The 18,009-nt window shown below is 50.4% G+C and overlaps 1 protein-coding gene across 3 annotated transcripts in view; it reads left to right on the top strand.

The window, feature by feature from the left end:
- The first annotated feature begins 422 nt into the window (after positions 1-422).
- FHL1 (four and a half LIM domains 1) overlaps positions 423-18,009 on the top strand; it is a 28,899-nt gene continuing 11,312 nt past the window's right edge. The window contains exon 1 of one of the 3 annotated variants that reach the window (XM_039722518.1): positions 423-534. The gene's annotated coding sequence lies outside the window, so the exon portion shown is untranslated. Of the gene's footprint in view, positions 535-557; positions 693-18,009 lie in introns of those variants that run through there. The other 2 variants (XM_039722520.1, XM_039722519.1) reach the window with 2 other exon arrangements.

The raw sequence follows: 18,009 nt of genomic DNA, 5'->3' as shown, positions 1-18,009 counted from the left end.
GAACCTGGATGTGCTGTATTAACAGAGCTTCCAGTACATCCCTGCTGTTCATCTTGTGTCCTGCAAACTCTGTCTGTGAACCTGGAGGTGCTGTGTTAACAGAGCTTGAAGAAAGCCTTTAGCATTGAGAGAGGGTTGCTTGGACAGGGCAGGCGAGGCATCCTCCTGCAAAGACTTTGTGCCTCATTTCCCTTGTCTGGGAGTGCAGCCGCCGGCACTTTTTGGGGCAGCGGGGCTGTTCCCATCCTGCAGCATCCCGTGGTTCCCATGGCAGCGCTGCTGCGGGGAGCTCGCAACATCTGCTGGCAAAGTGCCCTCGCTGCTTGAGGTTTTCCCCCCGGGGACGGTGCAGTGACCCTGGGAGGAGCTCCCCACCTCCAGCATCGGTGCTCTGGGCTGGACTAACTTTTTTTTTTTTTTTTTTTTTCCCCGTGCTATAAGCGTGGGAGCCGCGTCTCTCCCCGGCCGCCCAGCGCTGCCCGGACCAAGGCGCTCCGCGTCCTCCATCCCTGCCCTGCCCTGCTCCGGCAGCCCGTAAGCACAAGTTCCCCCTGTGCCTCCCTCTGTTCTGCTCCAGCATCCTCCCGCCCAGCAGGGCAGCAGCGCTCCGGCATCCCACGCTTCGCAGATCCTTGGATTTCGGGGCTGGCGCTGGTCTTTTCCCTGCCGTGTGGCTGCTCTGCCGGAGAAGGGTTTGTGGGAGCAGGGATGGGGAGTGGGAAGCCTGTGGGTGTGTAATGTTACTTCTAACACACTTCAGCAGGCAGTTTCTCTGTAGTTCGCTGAGTTAAGCTCAGAAACTGCTTGTTTTGGAAACGGGATTTATCTACATTCTTGCTTCTGATTTTTCTTGCATCCTCTTTTTCTGATTTGCATACTGCCTCCTGGGAGGTGGTTGCTTTGAACACTGGGGTATAAATACAACTTTTCTCCTTGCTTCCAAGTGGCACTGGTGCTTAGGGAGCATTTGCAGTGGTGCTGAGCTGTGTGAGAGCTGTCAGCTCTGTGCTTTCCTGGGCAGGTGATCAGATGTGCCTCTTTGAGGATTTAATGAGAGCTGGGGAGGAAATAACTGAAGCAGAGACTGTTTTGTGGGCTCTCAGGTGATGTGAGGAACAATCCTGGGAGCAGGCTGGCAGTAACAGAACTGGGGAATATGGGAATGCAAGATTTTACTTAATAATTATCATCACACTTTCCTCTTTGTGTATTATGGAATATCAGGCAGTCTCAGAGTTCCTGCAGCTGCACCCTGTGAATGCAAACACCTTCAGCTTTGTACAAATGCTGCACCCCTGTACTGAGAGAGATTTGGGAAGTCACTTGCATGAGTGAAGTTGTATTTGCCCATGTGTTTGCAGGGTGGGTGTTTCTGTCATTAATCTTTTTTTTAGTAATTGGTGAAGAGGTAAGTTAATGTGTGGGACTCCGGTCCAGTTTGTGTTCTGTAAGCAGGAGCTCGTCTGTGGTTGAGAATGGGATGTGACTATTTTTTAAACCACTGAAATCTAGCATGTGGAATGGGGAAAATTATAAGAACAATCCACCTACCAAATAGCCTTTTACCCTGTTTTGAGAGGAAGAGTATTTTTTTAAACAACAACAAAAAAACTTCCGAAAGGAAACTGATTAAATTCTTAAGCCATGATGTACAAAGCAAATAGCTGATCAAGCAACCAAATATGGCTTTGAAATTTCAACTTTCTTTTGTAATGATAAAAGCACCCACATACTTCAGTGACAACACCCTTTTCTTCTTTTCTTTTTTTCTTTTTCCCAAACACAGCATTCTTGAATACAAACCAGTTCCTAATTTTTCCTTAAGGAGCTCAGTATATAAAAATTCCTTCTTGACTAATACCTAAAAGAAAAATGTGGGTAGGTGTTTCAGAGCTGGCACCACGAGTGCCAAAACCCAAAACCTCTCCAGACCTCAGTGCAGCCACTCCAGAAAGGCAGTGGCTCAGATTTTGGACTGAGGAGTTCAGGGCTGGGATTTTACAGCTGGTTTCTGAAGTGCACTGAGGAATTTTGGCTGGGGAAGGTTTTGAGGATTGAGTCCTTGATTCCAGCAGAAGTTACTCCCTGCTGTGAGCAATGCCTTGTCTCCCTGTGTGCTGGTACAATTCTCTGCTTGGGTGTAAACAGTGGCAGCTGTTCAAAAGGAGGCAATGTTTAGGGTACTCAAACAGTTGGAAATAAACACTCTCCTGCCTGTCTTGGCTGGCCTTTACTTCGGAAGCAGCCTTTCCATGGAGCTGCACTGTGAATGGAAAATCCAGATATGTGGTAGGAAGCAGCTGGGAGAGCCCAGTCAGGTTCATGTCTGTGGACAGGGGAGTGATGCTGTAGGATGCCCTTCTTCTGAAATCTAAATCCTTATCTCATGAATGTGGCTTGCAGTGCACACCCACTGCACTAGGATGTAACAAAAGCTTTAAGGAACTGACACTCTTGCTTCCGTATCACAGAATAGTTTGGTTGGAAGGGACCTTTAAAGGCCATTTAGTCCACAGGGACATCAACTAGGCCAGGTTGCTCAGAGCCCTGTCCAACCTAGCCTTGAACACTTCCAGGGATGGGGCATCTACCACCTCTCTGGGCAACCTGTGCCAGTGCTTTACTGGTTTTTCCATTGTAAAAATCTCCTCCCTTGTATCTAATCTTAATCTAACCTCTTTCAGTTTAAAACCTTTGCCCTTGTCATGTTGCAGCACGCCCTGATAAAAAGTTTGTTCCCATCTTCCTTGTGAGCCTCTTTGAAGTACTGAAATACAATATGGCAATAAAACCTTCCCAGAGCCTTCCCTTCTCAGCCCAGCTCTCTCAGCCCATGGAGAGATGCTCCATCCCTCAGAGCACACCACCCTTGTCTTCTCTGGACTCTCTCCATGTCTTTCCTTGTGCTGGACCCCAGGGCTGCACACAGCTCTGCAGGTGAGGCTCACAAAGTGGAGCAGAGAGGCAGATGTGAGCCAGGAGTAAAACTGTCCCCTCAGCTGCAGCCTGGGTGAATTATGTTATTGTAAGTTTATTCACCAGTCAGTGGAAACATTGTGGGGTTAAGGTGGAAAATTCCTCTGATCTTTGCTGACGGGACAAGGATCACACAAGTTTGTGTTTAGCATTTCCCTTTTTGTGGTGCTGCTTAGCCCTGAAGTCCCAGGGGCATTAAAAGCAGCAATGAAAGCCTCACCACCAGCAATGTGCAAAGTTTGCTCAGGCTTTAGATTGGTTTTGATTTGACTGCTCCTAAATCAGAGCAGCCCCCTGGAGAGCCATGGGCAGGCTCCCAGGGTCACACAGAGGTGCAGATGTGTGGAGAGCTGAGCCAAGCTGTCCATGCCTGCCTGTCACCCTCGTGGTCCCCAGCCACTCTCACCTTGTGCCCTGCTGGTAGGACATCAAAGGTAGCAAAGCGATTTCAGATTCAATTCTTTACCTTGAGCAGGGTGGACTCACTTTTGCTTGAAAAGATCATGGAAATCATGTCTATATAATAAACCTTCCCAGAACTGACCTGTGATTTCATAAAAAAAAAATACATTGTAAGTCAAAATACTACAGCTTGATTCATTGGGATAGCTTTTTATTTCATTTCTCTGTTATAGAAATGCAGACAGGGAAAGCAACAAAGCAGAAATGTCTGAGATCAGTCATTTTGTGTCTGATTTTGGCAGAGGGAGTGTGGGAGGAAGAAAGAGACCTCATATTTCACTTAGATACTCTGTTTGGAGAGGAGTTTTAAGCAGATGGCTCTTGAGACACTGTGACTCTAAAGAATTAAATGCTATTTAGATAAATGCATGTTTCCACTTCTGCAGTGTGGTTTTGGAAGGACTGTGTCATATATTCTGGCTTCAGTCCTTTTGTCCTTGAGTCCACTAAAACCCTGTTTGCAGGCACTTGGCTGGGTGCAGGACCAAAGGACTGGGGCTTCCCTGGGCTTCAGAGGCAGGACACAGCCCAGCTTGTTCCTCTCCCCACTGTGCTTTAACTGGGATTTCTGTAGCTGAGCAGCCCAGAGAATATCTGGGAATATCACCCCAGCTGGCTTCTGCAGGAAGGAACTGGAGCCAGGAGGCTGAGGCTGGTGTGTGATGAGCATTTCTCTCTGTGAAACCTCCCCAGCCCTGCAGGCAAAACTCCTACCAGAAATGGCTCATTTTGCTGCTCTGGGTACTTCCTGCAAAGGCTTTGCTCTGCTCTGAGCTGCTGTTGGAAAGCCACAGAAAATCCCTGGATGGGGCAGTGCTTGCCCTCCCTGCAGCACTCACTGAGGCGGGAGCTGGCCCTTGGTGCTTCCAGGGGGATTCAGGGATGTGCAGTGCCAGGAATGCTGCCAGAGCAAAACCCTCCTCTCAGAGCAGGAGAGGGTGGTGGGACAAAGGGATGGATGGATGGATGGATGGATGGATGGATTGATGGATGGATGGATGGATGGATGCTCGCTCCCTCTTCTGCTTCTCCAGCTTTTTCATCTCCATCACAATAGATGGGAAATAGGGTCTGTGTCCTATGGCAAGACAGAGCTAAAATTACATGTAAGGCTTTGGAGAATAACAAAGTAGGGCAAGGATTGCTTTCTAGCCATGCTGGAATGGTATAGACAAGGCTGGAAGCAGTCTTTCAAAAAAAGCTGAGCTAGAATTCCCTGGAAGAAGTTGGAGAGCCAGGGCAGGGTTCCTGGCAGCCCCTGGAGCTGCAGTCAGGGTGGAAGGGCAGCTATTTTGCTGTGTGCCTGACTGGAAACTTTCAGGCAGAGTTACAATTTTGGTTTGGATGCCGTTACAGAGTTGCATTATTTTTGTAAATAAATTCAAACCCTCTTGACTTTGGATGTTTTCAGAAGACCCACTCATTCCACAGATGTCTCATCTCTTTCTGTCCCTTGAGGTGACCCCAGTGGCTGCTGGTGTTTGGGATGCATCCCTCCTGCAGAGCTGGCAGCCAAGGGTCAGAGCTGGGTTGAAGGTGGTGGGACACTGCTGCACTTGTGATCTGCTGGGGTCAAATGCAGATTGCCACTTGTCACCCAGACATCTGATGGAGAGCAGGGGAAAACTGTTCCTGCTGGGAGGAATCACTGCAGGGCAGCTTTTTGGCCTTCTTGTTTCCAATCCCTTTCCACCCCTGGAAAGGGAAAATGAGCAGAGTGGAAAAGAGGAGGCTAAAATCTGCCTTGCAGATTTATGGTGCTTTATGATGCTTTGATATAGGAGGGAGCTTCAAATCAAATACTGGCTGGCTCCAGTGGTGTCTGTCTGCTGAAATGATGGGTTTAAAAGACTCCTGTTCACCAGGAATTGTGTGCTCCATATGCCAAATACTGGCTGGCTCCAGTGGTGTCTGTCTGCTGAAATGATGGGTTTAAAAACTCCTGTTCACAAGAAATTGTGTGTGCTTCATATTGCAAGGGACTCCTGCAGGGAGGCACAGTGGGGTCAGGGATCTATAATCCACCTATTCTGCTTCAAGATCCCTTCAGCACTGCAGCAGCTGCCCCAGAGTGTGAGGGCTCTTGTGCCACACCAGCTCTCAGCTGCAGAGGAGCTTCTGGCAGAGCAAGAATTGCTGTTTTGCTTGGACAGAGCAAAAAAATCCACTCAATCCCCCAAAACTCTCTCATATGAACCAGAGTGCTGGACATGCCTTTCTTCTTGTGCTAAGAAAAATAGAAATGGTTCATCACACTGAAGCCACGACTGGTGCAGCCCACAGTGGTTGTTAGTTGATTTTCCTGCAGGGATTTGGCTCCCAGCTCTTCCTCAGAGCCTTCATAGGGGAATATTCAGTTTTCATGTGCTCCAGTGGTCTCTGACCAAAGAGACCCTTTACTGTGACACTACCCTAAATCCCCCCCACTCTGGAGGATGCTGGGGTGGGAGAAAATGATATTCTTTCTTCTAAAGAAATGCCCCAAGATGTGGGAACCATCTGGACTTGGCAGGCTGCTCCCAAGGCATTTGCTGCTTGTTTACCTTGGGACTGGCTGCCCCTGGCAGTTGTTACCATCAGCCTTTCTTATCTGTTCTTTTCTATAATAAACACTGGAGCAAAGGTTTGGAATTAGTCACTTCTGAGGCACTGCCTGCCTCCCTTTCCAGCTTCTGTCTTATCGTCTTGGTTTTGGACTCCTGAGCCTTTTGCACTTCATTCTGTGCCCCTTGGTTTTCCCCTCATCTCATTGCACTGAGATAGCAAAGAGCTCTTTAAAATTCCTGGGAGGTGTGTCATCCCCAGGGCTGCAGCATCCCAGGAAACTGCCTGGGGACAGCTGGGTGCACTCACCGTGCTCTTGCTGTGTGCTACAGAGATTTTCCTAGCTTGATTTACCTCATGCAGTGGATGAGTTTGAGTTTCTGACTGATGCCTGCTCAGTTCAAGAGCCCACAGAGGCAGTGTCAGGATCCCAAGAGCATTCCAGGGGCCTGGCACTGTGTCCTGCTCTTTGGTACAGCATGAACCACAGGGCAGCCTGTGGTTTCAGGGAATGCAAACACAGAAAAAGCAGCTCCGGAACACAGGTGTGTGGTCCTCATCTGGATTGAGTAATTTGAGATGGTAATCTGGAGACTGAGTGGCTTTGCTTCCGTTTACAATTTCCCTGGTGATGTCCAAGCACTGTCCTGATGTGCTCTTGCCTCTGACACTACTGTGGAGAGGCACTGAGGAACAGCCCAGGGTGCAAGGATTTCCCCCTCTCTGGTCTCATCTCACATTAAAGATCCACAGAGCTGTGTCTTTCACTCAACACAAGCAAATAGAGTTTCCTGTCTGCCCTTGCTGTGCCCATTGAAAGGCAGTCACGCTCCCCAGGGCACAGCCTGCCAGCTGAATGCACTTGATGTATAATCTATTTCAGTGCTGCCTCTGGAAATGGCCAGGATGGGATCAGGATTGAAGAGAAGCAAATCTTTTAAATTCTGTCTGGATTTGCTTTGGTGGATGCTAGACCATGTCACCCACCTCTTGCCATAATATTCTCTTCTCTCTTGTGCCATTATCACCTTAATAATTTATAACCAGGGTTGGAAACTGCCACTCTGGATCTGTCCCTGTGGTAGCATGGGTTTCTTGCAGTGGGTGGGGGACACACCATCCCTGTTTGGGGAAAGATGTGCTGATTTTTGGCTGGAGAGGATTGCAAACAGCATCCCTGTGGTAACTCTGGTGTGCAGGAGAGTCTGTAACCCTGGTTTGGGCAGGCAGGGGCTGCCCTGGAGGCTCACCTGTGGTGTGTTTGAGTGAAAGCTGTGTCCCACAGCTCCTTTCCTGAGTTCCACATGGCTGGGGTGATCTGAAGGCAGCTTTTCCTCTGCTCTGCAGGGCTCACAGCCCAGAGCTCTGCCGAGAGCATCTCCTGCCCTCCCTGCCCTTCCCCAGCCTGCGTTCCGTGCGCTCTGCTAGACACTGACCCAAACAACCAATAAATCTCCTCTAAACCGAGGAGGGACTTGTTTTGGTTACCAGGGAGATTGCCAAGTGCAAATCCAACCTGAAATAGCGATGAGCTCATCCCTGGAGCGGCGGGGGTGCCTCGGCCGGGGGAAGGGGAGCAGCGCCAGGAATGAGGCGGCTCCAGGGACACTCGGATGCTGTGGGAGCTGCCCTGCCACAGTGCTTTTGTAAATGCAGGGGATGGTGCGTGAGGCTGGCTGCTGAGACAGGGATTTCACCATTCCTGGAAGCATGGCAGTGACATTCCTCGTGGGACAAGGCTGGAGAGCCTTGGGGCTGGGTTCAGAAGATGCAGAGGTGGCCTTCTCTGCCTCTCCCCTGTCCTGGAAACTGCTCCCTGTGAAGGGACTGTGGGGAAACTTGAGTTCCACAAACAACTGAGGTGCTTGACTTGTAGGTGAGGGCTGGTTCTGAGCAGCTGGTTAGGCAGGAGTTCTGGCAGGCCAAGCCTCTCCCTGCTGCTGCTCCAGGGGCTGGGGCAAGGGCTAGGGAAAACCTCACCCTCTTCTGCAATACACCTGGGGCAGGAGATTGAACGTTTGGGCTCTGGCATTATTTTGCCCTGAAGTGTCCCCAGTTTCAGCAGGTCAGAGCTGGGGTTTTGGAGTCACCTGCTGCCAGGGCTCTATGGGAGCAGAGATGTCATTTCTGGGATGATGGAGGGGCTCTGGTGGAGTGCCAGCTGTGCCTGAGAGAGGCAGGGTAAGGAGGCTGTGCTGCCCAGGACGGCTCCTGTACCACCCTGCACCTTTCTCTGCCAGGACAGAGACATTTCCTGATGCACTCCATTCCATGGACTTGCATTTTCTGAAGAAGCACAACTTTTGACTGCAAAGTTCTGTCTGTAGTGGAAATAGTGCCTGTCCCGCTGACAAAGCTGTGGCAGTGGTCTCTGCTTGGGTTTTGCTCCCCATTGCTGAATTATCAAATACATGAAGTTGTGTAGAAATACCTGAGAACATCACCTGTCCTGATGAAGCAATGCATGAGCTCCTTACCAAGGCCACTGATGGATTTCAGCAAATCTTTTAGGACATAATTACCAGTGAGTGAAACAGGGAACAATTATCAACAGCACAAATGCAAACAAAAGCTGAGCCCCTGAAAAGTGATCTGTGAACCTACTCACATGGTGAAAAAACATGATTTTTTTTTTTTATTAACTTCATAGCTTTCTGAAACAAGGGATGGAGGTTGCATCTATAAAAAGAGTCTGGTTTCAGCAGGGCTATTTTGTATTTTGGAAGTCTTTTATTATAATTTTACAGTCATGAGAGATCTGTAAATTATGTGTTCTTGCAAGTCCCTTCCAGGGCTGTGGGTGGATTTTTCCAGCTCCTTTCTGGAGCCATGTGGGTACTGCTTTGGTGACATGACCAAGCCCCTCAGCATGTCAGGCAGCTCTCAGTGCCACCAGGGCATTCAGCCATCAGCTTCAGGAGAGCCTGGTGCTTGCAGCAGTCTGGCACTTGAAAGAAGGTGATTTTCATGTGGAGATTTAGAGCTGAGTGAGATCTGGGTGAGACAGACACGAGTTCACCTTTTATAGCTGCAAGGTGGGCAGTGCTCTGGTGTGCCTGGGCTGTCCCAGGGGCTGGGTTTGAGTCTGTGTGACCCTGCTGCAAACACAGCCCCGTGCCACAGGGACCCCAAACTGCCCAGACCTGAGTTGGATGCTGAAAAACCTTAAAACTTACAAATGCCACGTGCAGCATTTTACCTTCTGTTTTCAGCATCTCTTTGGAGATGAGACGCTGCTTGTCTGATGTTCCTTTGTGTCACCTCTTTTCTGTGGATGTTAACATTTGGGAGCAGGACAGGCATCCCTGCAGGTCTTCCCTGTGTCCTCCCCCAGTGTTTCCCCTCCTTGGTATCAAGGTGTGTTTGCCTTTTGGCTGTCTCTGGGTGACTAAACCTGCTGCTGTTCCTTGCAGATCCAGGTCCAAGCCTAACCTTGCTCAGCCCTGGCACAGAGCAGGCAAGGCTCCCACCAGGCTTCCTTCTAGCACAGCTGGGAGTTTGTCTCAAGGGGTAAAACTTTACCAAAGGGAAGCAGAGCCCTTGCTCTTGCAGGAAAACCCTCCATGATTTGGAAACCTCACCCTTTCCCCATTGTCCTGCAGCACTCCCAGAGGGACGTGGTGCTTGTGGGCTCTCATGAAATGCAGTTGCACAAGCTGGTTTTCAAAGAAAGCAAACCATTGTTTCACATCTGGTTTAGCTTTTTGACAGTTTTCTCTGGCATTTGTGTGCAATTAGCACTGCTTTTCTGTCACACGGAGCCCATCCTCTAACAGCTGGCTGTGGGCAGTAGCTGCAGAGCTGGCACTGATTGTGTTGAGAAGGGCTGCTTCCCTTTGCAGACTGTGTTGCTCCTTGTCCCTGAATTTATTGTCTCTCTGCTACTTGAGAAACAAAACAAAATAATTTTTTGGACCTGAATCCAGCCCCAGAGCAGGGGATGGCTTAATCAAACACACAAGCACTTTTACCAGCTCCAGCTGGCTTATTTCTATGTTTAAAATCAAACAGTCTTTCAGGTATCTCACTTTTGTTTTTCTGAAGTTTGTGTTTAATGAATGTACCCACTCACAGGCTTTGCCCATTGCTCCAGAGTCAGCACTGGTAGAAGTGCTGTAGCCTGCAGAGCTGCTGTGAGACTCTTGGAGCCTTCCCTTGGCTCTGAACGCCCTGCTTGCTGGAGGGGGGAAATGAAGTTATTTAATTTAGCAGTTTCAGTCACCTCACCCCCCACCCTCCTTTGGCCCGAGCTGTCTCCCACCAAGTACTGATCTTAACGTTTCCAAGACACTAATGGAACTCAAATTTTGCTAGGTAACCAAAAAACTAGAGTGGGAGTATGTTGGAGAGGAGAATTCCCCTGCTTCCCTCTCCAAAACAGCCTCTGTCCTGCAGCTAATGACACTCAGCTGGGACACCACAAACCAGGGCAGGGCTCTGAAAACCATTCTGGGCTGGGACTCTCTGGTTTTGGCTGAAATTGAAACTTAACCCTGATGAAAGATTTAAAGATATTTGTTCCTTTTTTAAAACATTTGAACCTGTGTTTTCTAACCAGCCCCACAGGTAAAGCTTTGCTGTGTAGTCCTTGCCCAGCTCTGATCTGACATATTTCCAGAGGGACTCAGGATCCTTATCACTTTATGAAAAACGAGATTTACATTCCTCTATCACACAGGCACTTTGAAAACGTTATCCCTGACTCCAGATAAATGGCTCATACATTTTAATGCCGCTATTAGAAATTGAATTGACAACACTTATCCTCAGTGGAAATTGCTCTGCAGCTCAGGGGGAAATGCACAGAGAGCACTGGTGGAGACTTCAGAGAGCTCTTGTCATCTTGAGATGCATGTGCTGCTGGTGCAGTGTGTCTGCTGGGTGAGAAGAGCAAGGTTTGATATGTGCCAGAGAAAGGGGAAAGCACAAGTCCATGGGCTGAGAGAGCAGGGGGGCTTCAAACATCCCAAAGATCTTCTGGGCTGAAAGGGAGAGCAACGTGGTGGGGAAACATGGGCTGCTCTGGCTTGTGTGTGCCAGGGTGTTGTGGAGATGTTGCACACAGGTGCTTTATTTGCTGTCTTAGCAAGTGCAGAGAAAGTGAGCTGGTGAGTGCTGCCTTAAGCTGGCTCGTGGGTGAAGTGCTGCTGAGGTGCTCAGGCTGGTGACAGAAGCAGCAAGGAACTGCAGCAAGGAAACCCCCTCCAAACAGGCTGCTTCTAGAACAAAGTCTTTTTAATGGTGAATAAACCTGCAAGGACTGGCTGATGTCTGCTCCTCTCAGGGGATGAGGCCTTAGAGAGCACTTCACCTTGGCTGCAGGACATGGAGTCTGCACCTCTGAGCTGGGAGCTCCTGAGAGAGGAGGGAGGGAGGAAGGGGGACACTGGCACAATACACAACTGGCAAAATACTCAATGTGGTGCCCAAGAAACACTTGTGGATCTGAAGCCACTCCAGGGTGAAGAGTTTCCACTTCTCCTGCCCTTGTTGTGCAGTGTGCAATGGCTTTTGTGGTGGGTGTTGGGGTGCCAGGAAGTTGACCTCTTCTTCCATTTTAAACTGCACTTATCTGAAGCTGGAAGTTAAATCAAACCTTCCTAAAGTGGAGTTTTATGAAAATAACTCTTGTGACTAATCCAACCCCTTAGGCCTTGCTGGAGGAGACTTTGCAGCTTTGTTTTTCCTTGTAAAGAATGCTCAGCATATGTCCTGACAATTAGTCAGAGTGCCCAAAAATACCCATCAGCCCTGCAAGCTGATCCCTTCAGCTCCTGGAGCTGAGACAGACACAGGGTTATGCACTGTGGGGCTTTGGGAAAGGTTATTTTTAAAATGGCCACATAACAGGGGTGATCTGGTCCTTTCAGCCACCAGCTCTGGCTAACAACTGAGGGTGCAGACAGCCAAATGTTGATCTTGCTCCAGGGGACAGTCCTGCCCAGGGTGTTGGGCTGCTCCTCCTGCTGAAGCATGTGCCAGTGCAGGCTCTGTCAGCTCTAAATCAGTGCTGAGGGCATGGCCCTGTGGCCTGTGCCAAGTTTGGGCAGTGCTTTGATGGTGTGCTGGATGCCAGGGAGTCTTCCCAACTGGCATGCCAATGCTTGGAAGGGCACGTCCTCATCCAAGAGTGGCCTGTCTTGCCCCCCAGCCAGGCAGCTCTTTCCTGAGGGCTTTTGCTTTGCCCTTCTCTGACCACCTGAGCTGAAGTTTTCTATCCTCAGAGTCTCTCACGTGCTGAATTTCTGGAGAATGTTTTGCCAGAATCACAGTCCATCCACAAACAGCCTTTTCTTCTCCTCCCCTGAAAATCAAGATCTGTAAGGGGAGATACCAAGGCTCCTTGGTGCCACAGAGCAGTGTTGGTGTGGGGATTTGGCTTGGCCCCTCTCCTGTGTGGGCAGGGGATGGAGGTCTGCAGAACCATCTGCCCAGCAGCTTCCTGGGAACGTGGTGTTTTGCTAGAAAACATCACATGGAAAGGATTCCAGGCTTTGGAGGAAGAGCTTGGGCAGAGCCTGCAGCACCCACCTTGTGTGAGTCTTCCTTGCAGCCAGGTCCTGTTGGAGGAGCACAGGAGGGTGTCAGGGGATGCTGGAGAGCCTGTGTGCTGTAGCTGATGTCTGGGCAGCTGCTAAGCTCTGACTCCTAGTGGGTAGATGTCCAAGGAATGACCCAGCTTTCAAGCAGTGAAGCAAACCAGTAGCTGAAGTTCCTTCCATGAGCTCCACAGTGAGCTGTTTATCCTCACTGAGGCAGAGCACTGCCCAGCCAGCTGCTGTGCCCATGAGAAGGAACTGGGAGCTGCTGGAAGTGCAGAGAGCCTGATGGACACTGAAATATTATTGCAGTGAAGGTTCACTCACTGCTTGGTGAAGGATGAGCATTTATTGTGTGGGTATGGCAGGATTATATTGCTGTGCCTGTTCCTCACACCTCATCTGTCCTGGGCAAGGCTGCTGTGCTGCCTGGCTGGATCACTCTGGTATTTATTTGACAGGGACTTGAGTTACTTTTCTCAGCTCTGAAGCCTGGGCTAAGCCACAAGGGGAAAGCTGTGACTGGCAAATACCTACCTCATTTTTGACTCCACTGGTCATTTCCCCTGCCCATGAGTGCAACTAAACTTGAACAAAGAAAGACCTAAAGTTGGCCAAGGAGCTCCCTAAGGAGCTCCACTGCCCCAGGTGTGAAGCTTTTGGGTAACAGGCTGGGGAATAACTGAGGTGTGGTGCAGCTGGTTGGCCCCATGGCTCCTCCCAGGACACATCTCCTGGCAGAAGGGACTGGGAGTCACAGCACTGCTGGCTGGGTCTGTGTGTGACTCTTGTAGGGCTGCTGGGGAGGAAGAGGTAAGTGCAGTATTTGAAGATTTTTAGCTGAGTTATGAGCCTGCTGCTCTTATGAGGTTTCTAAATCAGACCAGTCTTGGCAGTACGTGTGGCCCTGTCTCCCAAGAGGAGTAGAGGAAATCTTTGTCTCCCCTCAGGGTTGTGTGACCTTCATGGACACGCTCACACCTGTGGTCTCCACCTTGCAGTCCATGAAGGGGTTGTGGGCAGTGGCTGAGCCTCCCAGGGCACTGCCTGCACACTCACAGCAGAAGGATTGGCAGACAGAGCTGGGAAGAGAAACACAGCTCACGTTTAAGCAAGTGCCTTTAAAGACTAGAACATTTGTCTTTCTAAGAGATTTTAAAAAAATCTTCAGCCTTTTGAGGCTGTTCCTTTTTGAGTTTGCACTGAAGGTCTAAGTCTAACTGTTGGGACTACAGCAGGCACTCAGCATCCTTGGTGCTGGAAGATGCCTTGGCATCTTCTCTGTGATGGGAGAGAGAGGAGCAGGGATAGGAGGAAATTGACTTTATTATTCAAAACCAGCTCTGCCCAGGAGCTGCTGCAGCCTCTTCTCTCCCCAGTCTTCTCTGCAGCCTGGGGCTGCTTGATGCCTGCATCCCACCCCACTGCCATAGCCAGCACGGGAACAGGAGCTGAACAAAGCTTTGGGACTACAAAGCAGCTCCTGATTTATGCACAGACACAGTGCCTCAGTGTCACTTGGCTCCCAGCAGCAGTGAGAGGTCTGCCATGTCAGCAACAGGTGAAGGGAAGGAGTGCCAGTCGGGAGTGTGTGTGGAGGGAGCCACAGAGCAGATGGCAGCAGGGAAATAAATTTGGAGCTGCCACAGGAATAGTCCTGGAAACTGTCCAGCCTGTGGATGGAGACAGATGGGGAAGGACTTGGTTTATATCTCTTCCTGGTTTTGCTTTTTTTCAGATGGGTTATTTCCAGCTCTGTTATCTCTTGACCATTCCTTCCTATTACTACACCCTTTTCCCTTTCCCCCGCTTCTTATCCTGTCTTCTTTTCCACCTTTTGTTTCTACTCACACTCTGAGCTCCTGGATGTTGCCCACCCTGCATCTGCTTCCTTATAAACCTATTCCAGATTCCTCTACCCCTACCTTCAGAGCTGGCCTAAAAACCTTCCCCTGGCACTGAAGGGCTCAGCTCACTGTTGTGACCCAGCTGTGAGCTGGAGCTCAGCCTGGAAGAATCCTGCCTTTGGCACATCTTGCCACTTTCCTTCTCTACTGTCCCTGTGAGCTGGCTCCCTGGGAACTCCAGGGGCTCACCTGGTGCCTGGGGTGCTCATTCCCCTGTCCCTGCAGTGGTGTCCTTGCTGGCTTTGCTCTGGATGTGGGAACATCCCAGCTGTCTCTGCCTTGTGTTCCTGTAAGTGCCTGCAGGTTGCTTCAGGGGTGCCAAGGCATATCCTTGTGCACAGAGCTGGAGTTGAGACTTCCAGGGCATTTTTTGGGATACTTCATGTAGAAACTGTCCAGATTTGAAAGGACAAGGTGGAAAATTCCCATTCTGGTTCAGGAGTGAGTGTGTCATGCAGGGTCTCTGGCTGGGGACAGGGATCCTCATCCCCTGGCAGTGCTCTGTGGCTGATCTGCAAACTCTGCTCTGCAGTGCCTGCTGCCAGTGCTGGGAGCAGGAGTGTTGGATCTGAGGACTTGGAGAGCTGGATCAGTCCTCGTGCCAAACCTGTCCAGTGCTTCTGTGGCACTGGGGACTGCTGCCTCTTATCTCCCTGATGGATCAGCTACAGCTGCAAAGACCTTTTCCTTGGAGAAAGCTGTATCTGTCTTCTCTTCTCTCAAACCCAGCTCTCTTACTGGTGGTCTTCCTGCAAACTTTGTCTTCATACTAAAACAAATATCTGGTTTTTAAAAACTGTTTTATTTCTGCCTCAGAAGAGCCAAGAAAATTTATAGCTGAGATCTGTTGGGTAGGAGTGCTTTGCTGTGGGAAGACACACACATGCAACTTGAGACATATCAAATAAAATTTAAAATAAATTTGATCTGCCCTCAGGACAGGAAGGGTAGGGAGCAATGTGGGACTCTCATTTTCTGGGGAGCCTGGTGAATGGCAGTGTGCTCCTCTGTGCAGGTGCACTGTGCATTGCCAGCAGCATGTATGGAAGCAGGAGGCACAGCATTACTTTAGGAGGTGCACAGGTGCTCTGCTGCTGGTATTTACTGCTGCTTTCTTTGATGATGGTGACTAATAGTTCATCAATGCCTGGCTTAGAACGGCTCTCTTTAGGAGTTTCTGCCTGTTGAATGACAGCAGGATGTGTGAGCAAGCTGAGAGACCCAGACCTTTTCTGGCAGGATTCTTAGAGCAAGAAAATCCTCTGGAAATCACAACGTGAATCATTTGTTTATCCCAGTGGATGACACTATGCCCCAGCCATGCTGCTCTGCAGTCAGACCCGTTGGGTGGGATCAGTGTGTCCAGGGCAGCTCCCTGGAAAACCTACAGGACAGGTTCAATGTGAAAAACATGACATCCCAAACCTGCTGTGCCCTGCTGTGCACTCACTGGTGTATTTGTAGCACCCTTCCCTCTGGGACCTGTGGGTGCCTGGGGCACAGACCAGGGCTGGCACGGCTCCATTCTGGGGCACCCTCTCTTTCCTGGAGGTGTCTGACACGTTTCATGGGGCACTGATGTCTCTCCCTGGCACTTGTGCTACACCTGCAGCACCGCTGTGTGTAACCACCTGGGCTTGTGTGGATGAGGAGAGTCTTGGGAAGGAAAGGGGAATTGTCCAAAGTTATGTGGCTAAAACCAGGCAAGAAACCAAGAGCAGCAGTAAGGTTGTTCCATTCCTGCTGGACCAGGAGGTCAGAGATTCAAACAAAGTGGCTTTTAATTAAAATCTGCTCTGGGGCTTTACAGAGTGAGCTGTGCCAGGGAGCTCCATAGGCATCCACACGTCTGGGTTTTCCTCCTGTTTCTTGGCCAAACTCCTCTCCTCTCCTCTCCTCTCCTCTCCTCTCCTCTCCTCTCCATTCCTGGTGCTGTGGACACACGTGTGTTTGTGCACATGAAATGACATCCCAGTGTCCATCCCTGCTCTCCACACCCCTCTGCAGCTGCCAAACTGCTGCTGGTTGCAGCCCCTCTGCTCGGGGCGTGGCAGCCACTGGCACCATGCACAGGCTCTGCTCCATCAGCCAGGATGGGAGCCAGGGCTCCTGATGGAAATACCTGGGCATTCTGGGGAAAGCAGGAAATGACAGCTGGGTGGGAGGGTGCCAGAGCTTTGTGTAGGGAGCTGGAAAGGAATGAGAATGGTTAATGGTGCAAACTCTGCGTGCATTGCCAAAAATGAACTCATGTCTGTAAATATTACACTGTGCACAGCAAGATTAGAGCAGGAAAATACCAGTTGTTAGGGTTCCTGTTGCCATCTGAATTATGCAAACAATTTGCTGCAGTTCATAGATGAGCTGGGGCAGAATAACATTGGGTTTTTCCTCGCCAAAGTGTTTCGGTGCATTATTATTTTAGCACGTTTCCCAGCCTCAATCTGCTGCACCAGCGGATCCATGCTGAGCTCCTTGGAATGGCATGCTGTCAAGGGTGGCCTTCTCCAGGCCATGGTGGAAATTTGGAGATGTCAGGATGCTGGTGAGATGCTGAGCTTGTGCACATGCTGTCTGGAGGGCTAAGATGGGTGTGAAGGCTCAGGGGCTCACCAAGGCCAGTGCTGAGGCTGGAGGCTGAGCACGTGTGTGCCTGAGGAGCTCTTGGGAAGCAGAGACGTTCCTGGCTGCAGCAGGGCTGCTCTTCAGAGGCCAGACACCACCACGATGGGTTCCCTGGAAGGAATGATAAACATTGGCTCTTCCCAGTGGCTGTCAGGGAGGTTCAGTGCCTTTCCCACGGCCGTGCAGTGCGTCAGTGGGAGGCAGGATTAGCAGCTGGGCGTCCCTGGCCCCCGGCCCTGAGCCTCCCCAGCAGTTGCATAACCCAGGGTGAGTGTGGGGCTCTGGAGCTGCTGCAGCCTGGGGGTCCCCACAGGAGTGACCCCGAGCCACAGCTCCCTCCTCTCCTGCTGTGACCTGGGTGAAAACAGGCCAGCTGGAGCCATGGAGCTGGGGTCTTCCTGAGAGCTTTGGGAACACCTGAGTGCAGGGGAGAGAGGCACAAGCCAGTGCCTCTAAAGCCATGCCAGGTGCTAGAGAGGCCCCATAGCATGACACCCATCTTTCTAAGTGCTGCTCTTCAGGGATTTGCTCCCTTTGAGCAGTTAATGCTGTGAGCTTCCTCAAGGAAAAAGCAGGGGAAGGACCATCAATGGCAGTTTTACTGGCAGTGAAACTTCAGCATGACCTCCATGCTGAGAGCAAATCCAACCCACCCATGAATGTATGTGCTGGTATTTCTGTGGGCTCTCCCTGAGTCCTCTGGGGTACAGCCACATCCCTTCTGGACCAGAAGACAGCCCCTTGCTGGCTCCTGGGGCTGCAGCCCCCCAGCCCCCCGGGCTGTGATCCCTCTTCCCTTCAGCCATGGCAGAGCAGCCCTCACATTGGGTCTGTAATTTAGCTCAGGACTGTTACGAGACACAATCTCACTCTAAAGCCAAGGCCAAATAGTACCAGCATGGGGTCAAGTTCATGAGTTCATTCTGCCTTTGGGACTAATTTGGGTGCTGAGTAGC

Source organism: Passer montanus, unplaced genomic scaffold, assembly GCF_014805655.1.
Source record: "Passer montanus isolate IOZ18808 unplaced genomic scaffold, ASM1480565v1 scaffold49, whole genome shotgun sequence".
Lineage (NCBI taxonomy): Eukaryota > Metazoa > Chordata > Aves > Passeriformes > Passeridae > Passer > Passer montanus.
This window is presented reverse-complemented; position numbering and strand designations above follow the sequence as displayed.